At 40.9% G+C, this 7,979-nt stretch overlaps 1 long non-coding RNA gene across 1 annotated transcript in view; it reads right to left on the bottom strand.

Moving 5' to 3' along the window:
- Positions 1–253: 253 nt before the first annotated feature.
- Positions 254–7,979, bottom strand: part of LOC116672994 (uncharacterized) — an 11,823-nt gene continuing 4,097 nt past the window's right edge. Inside the window, exons 2-4 of the long non-coding RNA XR_004327704.1 lie at positions 6,093–6,097; positions 1,394–1,396; positions 254–333 (exon numbers count right to left, since the gene is read on the bottom strand). This is a non-coding gene — a long non-coding RNA (uncharacterized LOC116672994). The remainder of the gene's footprint in view (positions 334–1,393; positions 1,397–6,092; positions 6,098–7,979) is intronic.

Genomic DNA, 7,979 nt, shown 5'->3' on the forward strand with positions numbered 1-7,979 from the left:
CCCAAAATATAAACTGGCAGTTGATCGACGAACGCGTCACATGTGACAATCAGATTGAATAGGTCAGTTTAAAAGATTTTCGTCAGATTTTAAGAGACTCTAGTCATGCTCATCCTACTCATCATTTCGGGTTAGCACTCCACCAATCAAATGGTCAATTGAGTCCGGCAGTGCCCTTCTTCCGTCCGAGCATGTCAGGTCAGCCAAAATGAAGGCCAACGGCCCTTCCGGACCACTCCAGACGGATGACTGCACGCAAAACACACAACGGACTCGAGTCACTGACCGTGCCAGACTGTCCAACGGCCGATATCGGGTTGGTGTGTCACAGCCCTTAGAGGGACTAATATAAGAGCAAATGCATATATATGTAAATATATATATAATTATATATAATATATATAATATATATATATATATAATATAATCACATATCTACAAAATAAAATATAAAAATATTTATCCCCTAATAAACATAAAGAGAACAATGGGAAGGGAAATGGATGGTGAGATGTTGTTGGATGCCTATGCAATAAAAACTTAAAAAAGGAGAGAGTTCGGAAGGGTTTGAGCTCTTGCACGCAGCTATAGAATACTTAAAGTTAGGCCTAATCCGCCTTTATGCACACACATAGCCCTTAGGGCATCTCTCTTTTCCAATAATAAAATCTGTCTGCTTTATTGAGTTTTGTTATAAGTTTTATTCACATTATTTTTTACTTGCGCTTACACTCCTCTGGCTTGTTGTTTCTTTTCTTTTTATAATCCTGTGTAAATGCTCATCAATCTAACTTCTTCTTGCTGTCCTGTCTTTCCACATTCCCATTCTTCACACCGTTCTAGCAGTTTACATTATTTCCCATCGGAAAATTACAATGACAGACACACCCCCACAGTGGCCGAATGGGTAGTGTGAGCCAGTGAGATAAGCAAAATACACTTATTACAGCGTAACAAAGCCAGGTGAGGGAGTGCATTACCAAGCTCGCTGACAATAGAAGATACATGTTCGGTGCGTCACTAAGCTCTCTCAACAACAGCAGACAAGCATATCAATTCTTATTAAGAGCAAGACATGAATTTTTCAAACTAATCGTCCTTACCCTGGTGTTCTGTTTCTATGAAACCAGCTGTGAGTCTTACACTCCCACCCTCCTGTGGTTTCCATGGGAAGGCTGCTCTACTAAAAGATTTCATTTGTATGTTTCTTTCTGAAATTTTCTTCTCCTTTTTCTTTGTCTGTTTTGTTTTTCTCTCCCTTTCTTACTGATGTCGTGTATTGTTGATTATTCTTCGTGTCTTGCTGTATCAGTTTAAGTTTTCTCTTCTTATAAATCTATATTTTCTTCCAATGTCTTCCCTCTTGTACACCTTGGAATTCGATGGTTTGAACCCTCTTCTGTCTTCATTTCTTTCCTAAAACTGCCTTAATGCCATGAATCTAATATGTAACCTTTTCTTCCACTTTTCTCTGAGCAACTTAGTTGATACGGTACAGTGACAGATCTCTTGGCAGTGCATCTTAGACTTGTCAGACAACTGTGCTCAATTCTTTTTTCCATAAAATTGTCAACCTCTCAGTGATTTACTGTGATTATTAACACACACAGTCACATATAGTCACACTTAACTTACCCTTGGCCTTTCCGGTCATGACTGTGTGAGTGCGCTGTAATGTACTCCGCACATTGGCACAATCTCCTGGCAATCAAGCCGACCATGATTCACCAACAGGACAGTCGTCATGCACCAGCAGGCGCAGTAACACGCACATAAAGCACCCTTAAATCCAGTATACGTCTGCAATTTAAATCAACATATAAGCTATAGAGGCTGCAGATTTTTGTGGTAGTGTGTTTGAATGGTCCACAGGAGCATAGAATGCAACCCTTGAATGCATGTAGCTAGTTTCCACCAGCATAGATCTTTAGTCTCCCCAGTCAAAAACGGCTACTGAATGTTGAATGCGATGGACAACACATCACAAAAGGTAGACTTACTCTATTATATAACTTTACTATTAGACATGGAATGTCTAAGCAACCCTGCAAATTCCTACAGAAAGGAATCTATTTCCTTCCATTAGAGCAGTATTTGCAAGTTTTGATGCAATTGCGTGCCTTCTTCAGGTAGGGGATTGGTCGGGTGCAGCGGTGCGGTATTACATTCAATTTATCGCACTGTTGTGACGAAAACAAAGCTGAGCCAAAAGGCAAAGTTCTCGATCTACGGTCAGTGTTATTCCTACCCTTACCTATGGTATTGAAGGCTGGGTCCATGACTGAAGAACAAGATCCAGGTACAAGCGCCAAAGTGGGTTTCCTCAGGAGGGTAAGGATGCCTCCTGGATACCACCCTAGGAGGTGTTCAAGCCACGTTCAGCTGGGAGGAGGCCTCGGGGAAGACCCACGACTAGGTGGAGAGATATATCTCCAACCTGGCCTGGGAACGCCTCGGATCCCCCATCGAGCTGGTTGATGTGGCTCAGGAAAGGGAAGTTGGGGTCCCCTGCTGAAGCTGCTGCCCCTGCACCGATAAACGGATAAGCGTTCAAGATGGATGGAGATGGATGGATTGAGTGGAGAAGTAAAAGAAAACAAAGAATATTATACCTTTTTACACACACAAACACGCACGCACACACGCCCACGCACGCAGAAAACAACACATTATCATGAGGGATTTTCAAGGCTTTATGCTCCTTTTCACTCTCAGCCCAAAGCTCTTAGAGGCACACTCTGCTCTGCACACACCACACATTTCTCTGCTCACAATCAACAAAAATGTACTTAATGCATCAAACAAACACATGCACAGATCCATCACACAGATGTAGAGAGTAATGCTAGACACACTCTTTTTCTCTCGCTTCCTTCTGACAGCCCAGCTGGGTTAAGCAGTCTACAGAGAGCTGGTGTGAAAACAGCCAGGCCAAGAGTTAAATGACTGTGGGATTTCCTCCTAACGTCAGTTAGAAATCCCCACTGGTCAGCAAACCTACTTGCACATGTCAAACTGTCTTGTTAGCTAGCTGTGTGGTGGGCGGGTGTGAGTGTGTGTGTGCGTTCGTGCGTGCGGTGCTGTGCGTGCGTGTGGGTGAGTTGAATGATTTTAGGTACAGGAAAGAGAGGAGTATTCAGGTATGTTTTACAAATGACAAGATAAATAGAAAATAACTTAAGGCTACCAACCACAGTCTCAATCTCTTGTGAACCTGAATCATGCGTGCAGTTGTTCTATTGTATAGCTTCGCCCTGCAGCGAGTAGAGCCGAGGCGTGTCGAGTAGATACCACGCAGTGGAAAACCGCCATTAGATTAAAGTACTATGTACTATGGCCATGTGGGAGTAGCCTAATATTTGTTAAATAGCACTAATGCATTTACTAATGCTCTCACTAATTATATTGGCATTATTATTGGCAATATCTGTTCACTAGTGGTCAACTAGTTGATTAAGATGACTTACTTGCAAATCTTTTCAATGTTACACTGCACAAAATCTGCAATATGTTAACTCAGGTTAAAGACGTAACCTAAAAACAGCTACGGCATCCACACATCACACAAAACAGCAGTGGTAAAAAGAAACAAAGGACATTTACTTAATTACTGTACTTAAGTGCGAATGTGAGGTACTTGTGTTATACTTGAGTGTTTCCATTTTTAAGCTACTTTATACTTAGATATTGTGCTTTACTCCACTACATTTATTTGACACCTTTGCAGGTCCAGATTTTAGATGCAAAATATATGATCTACAAATAAAATACAATTCATTTTTTACATCAATTAATCTTTTCATCAAATATTGATATGCATGGTAATAAAATACTTTGAACAGGATCATTGTGCCTTTTTAGTTCTTTTGATACAGGTCCAGCGTGTAGGAACTTATCCCATCTAGCGTTGAGATGATATATTGGAATAAACTCTCTCGCACCACGCATTTCCAAGTACGTATTACAGCTACGGTAGCTTTGACTCTTCAGAAAGCCGGTCTTTTTGCTTTTTTCGGTATCTTTTCCTGGGCGAAGAAGAAGACTCCTGTTCCTTAAATTTGGATTTGGAATTTGTGTGGTCCTCCATGTTTCCTTCTTCAAACTTGCCGAGGCCGGGAAGCAACGATACCCATTAGCAGCATTAGCAGCCCCTGTGAGTTTATCATGTGACAGCGAAAACGCAAAAGGCGGAGCAGTATGTCCTGTATGTCCCTTACTGGCCAACATATTTCAAGATGGCAGTTAATGTAAATGGAAATGAAAAATTTCAAGCCAAAAAGGAATACTTGAACGGGCAACACCGATTTGGATAATGAACAACTAAACACGTTACACACTAGACCTTTAAGTTTGTTTTGCTGACAAAACCATTGACTCTTACTGAAACACAATTTTGACTTTTGGGCTTTTACTACAAAAAGTTTATCACAGTATTTTTGCATTGAGATATTACTACTTTCATTTTAAGTAAAGTAGTTCTTCCACCAATGCAAAACCACATATATTTACTTGGAAGCACATGTGTTAGCTTATATTTACAAAAAGCATGATTCTGCATCAGATTCTGCATTCTGTGTGGAGGGGCTGTCTTGGTTGACACGCCTCTTCAACATTGCGTGGAAGTCTGGGACGCCTTTCATGACCCTTTGAAAAATGTGTACAGTACATGAAAATACAAATAGTTGTTATATATATTCTTTAGTCATTTTTGTTGTATTTGTTTTGGCTTATGTAAAACACACAGCGGAAAACTAAAATACAGTCTGCCTTACCTGCTAACAAGTTGATACATTTCACAAAAAAAATAGCTCTCGAGGCAATGAATTTCCTGTCTCAAGCAAGTTTCAGGACTCTAATTGTCTTTCATATGTGAAATACATAATATAAATAAAATGAAAACCAATGGAGGGGTGGAAAGTAGAAAGATAGTTTAAGTTTAGGTTGCTTAGGAAATGGTAGGCATGGGTTGTCTACAAGATGATTGCAGTGTGTTCAAAGACAGTCCCGGGTTTTTTATGACTAGATACTTGAAGCCTACTAGCACTTGACACTCTCTTTTGCATAGGAAGACAAAGTCTCATCCAGCACATAGCAGTTCTAACTATCTATACTATCACCAAAATGATGCACTGCTATGATTCCTGACATACACCTTGGCTCCTAAAAGTGAATCTGTGCAGGTCAGGCAGGTCAGCGCAGTGGCACAATAAACCGAGGAAACACAGGTTGAGTGGTTTCTGCTGGCAGAGCTGCTCATGCGTACTAACCAACAGCAGGTGGAAGCAAGTGTCTGACTGAGCAGCCTGATTCACTTAATGAAAGCGGCAACTAGTTGTCAGCTCAGCAGTGTTTTGCTTGCGGGAGACAAGTTTTCAGTGAAGATCAAATGTACTTGTAATGCTATTGGTTTCTTTCAGTTTCTTAGCTCTACACAAAACATTTTCCCTAATATTTTAGAAGAAGCAAGCTATTAAATCTGCAGTTTAAATGCATGAACTTCCCTTAGGGTATATAGGGTAATCTTATGGCGTTTTTCCATTGCTGGTAACGGCTCGCCTCGGCTTGGCTCGCTCCTCGGCTCGCCTCGGCCCATTCTATTTCCGTTTTCCATTACAGATTGAGTAACCCTCAGCGTGGCTGGTCACCATAGCAACCGTGATGACGTAATTTCAACGTACTCACACAGCACGTCGCGTCTCCGCCGCAGCCACAACATGTTTTGTTTCAAAGAGGCTGAAGGAAGCAACAAAAATCACCGCTAAAAAAACGCGAGTTTTGGGAATTCTGACGGAGTTCGACGTCGCCATGACGGTTGTTCGCCGCACAAAAGGGTAAGTTAAGTTTCCTGGTAACGTTAGCTAACACTGCATGTGTTCAGCGTCGTAGTCAGTATTTACTATACGCTATTAAAGTACATGAACTTTACATATTTACACACAAACATGTGTGTTGTGTACTTGTTGTGTTTCAGAGCATTCACGCTTTGTAAAATCTCCGCCCAGACCGTCTGGTGGCGATGTCCGACCGGTGAACACCTGGTTTTGACTACTGTGCTTCGTATAATCTGTATAGAGTCACAGAGGACTTATGACAACGACTGGGATGTATCTGGGCCAGCAGAGCCGGGGACACTGTCACAGGTGCAAGGAAAGACCGGGATTTTGGGAGGGTTTGTGCCTACTGAAAAGCTAAATAAAAACTTTTCTATATATATTGTCTTGTTTTTAAAGTAACAGTGTGCATATTGGAAACGACATAACCGCTATTAGCCCGAACAGTTGAAAAGTGAGAATAGTGCAGAGAGTGGATAATCTGTCGGTGTCCGGCTAGATTTGTTTTAAATGTCCCGTTTGTTCTGGAAACACACTCCGCACTCTTGTTGCTAACAACGCAGTCATAAGTGATGATTCTCTCCGACCAACCAGCGGTCTGCAGGTTTCCACGTCACCTTATGGTATCGCCTCGGCTCGCTTGGAACCTCGACTGAGGTAGTACTACAAAAGTACCTGTAGCAGTGTCCCAGGGACTTTTTTTCGTATTGGAAAACCAAAAAGCGAGTAGAGCCGGGCGTGTCGAGTAGATACCACCAGTGGAAAACCGCCATTAGATTAAAGTACTATTTACTATGGCCATGTGGAGTAGCCTAATATTTGTTAAATAGCACTAATGCATTTACTAATGCTCTCACTAATTATATTGGCATTATTATTGGCAATATCTGTTCCCTAGTGGTCAACTAGGTTGATTAAGATGACTTACTTGCAAATCTTTTCAATGTTACACTGCACAAAATCTGCAATATGTTAACTCAGGTAAAGACGTAACCTAAAAACGCTACGGCATCCACACATCACACAAAACAGCAGGTAAAAGAAACAAAGGACATTTACTTAATTACTGTACTTAAGTGCGAATGTGAGGTACTTGTGTTATACTTGAGTGTTTCCATTTTTAAGCTACTTTATACTTAGATATTGTGCTTTACTCCACTACATTTATTTGACACCTTGCGGTCCAGATTTTAGATGCAAAATTTATGATCTACAATAAAATACAATTCATTTTTTACATCAATTAATCTTTTCATCAAATATTGATATGCATGGTAATAAAATACTTTGAACAGGATCATTGTGCCTTTTTAGTTCTTTTGATACAGGTCCAGCGTGTAGGAACTTATCCCATCTAGCTTGAATGAATATTTGAATAAACTCTCTCGCACCACGCATTTCCAAGTACGTATTACAGCTACGGTAGCTTTGACTCTTCGAAAGCCGGTCTTTTTGCTTTTTTCCGGTATCTTTTCCTGGGCGAAGAAGAAGACTCCTGTTCCTTAAATTTGGATTTGGAATTTGTGTGGTCCTCCATGTTTCCTTCTTCAAACTGCCTGGCCGAGGGAAGAAACCCCATTAGCAGCATTAGCCCCCTGTGATTTATCATGTGACAGCGAAAACGCAAAAGGCGGAGCAGTATGTCCTGTATGTCCCTTACTGGCCAACATATTTCAAGATGGCAGTTAATGTAAATGGAAATGAAAATTTCAAGCCAAAAGGAATACTTGAACGGGCACACACGATTTGGATAATGAACAACTAAACACTTTACACACATCCTTTAAGTTTGTTTTGCTGACAAAACCATTGACTCTTACTGAAAACACAATTTGACTTTTGGGCTTTTACTACAAAAAGTTTATCACAGTATTTTTGCATTGAGATATTACTACTTTCATTTTAAGTAAGTAGTTCTTCCACCAATGCAAAACCACATATATTTACTTGGAAGCACATGTGTTAGCTTATATTTACAAAAAGCATGATTCTGCATCAGATTCTGCATTCTGTGTGGAGGGCTGTCTTGGTTGACACGCCTCTTCAACATTGCGTGGAAGTCTGGGACGGTGGTTCCCCTCTTCAAAAGGGGGACCAAGGGTGTGTACCAATTACAGGTATCACACTTCTCAGCCTCCCTGTAAAGCT

Source organism: Etheostoma spectabile, chromosome 23 (genome assembly GCF_008692095.1).
Source record: "Etheostoma spectabile isolate EspeVRDwgs_2016 chromosome 23, UIUC_Espe_1.0, whole genome shotgun sequence".
Lineage (NCBI taxonomy): Eukaryota > Metazoa > Chordata > Actinopteri > Perciformes > Percidae > Etheostoma > Etheostoma spectabile.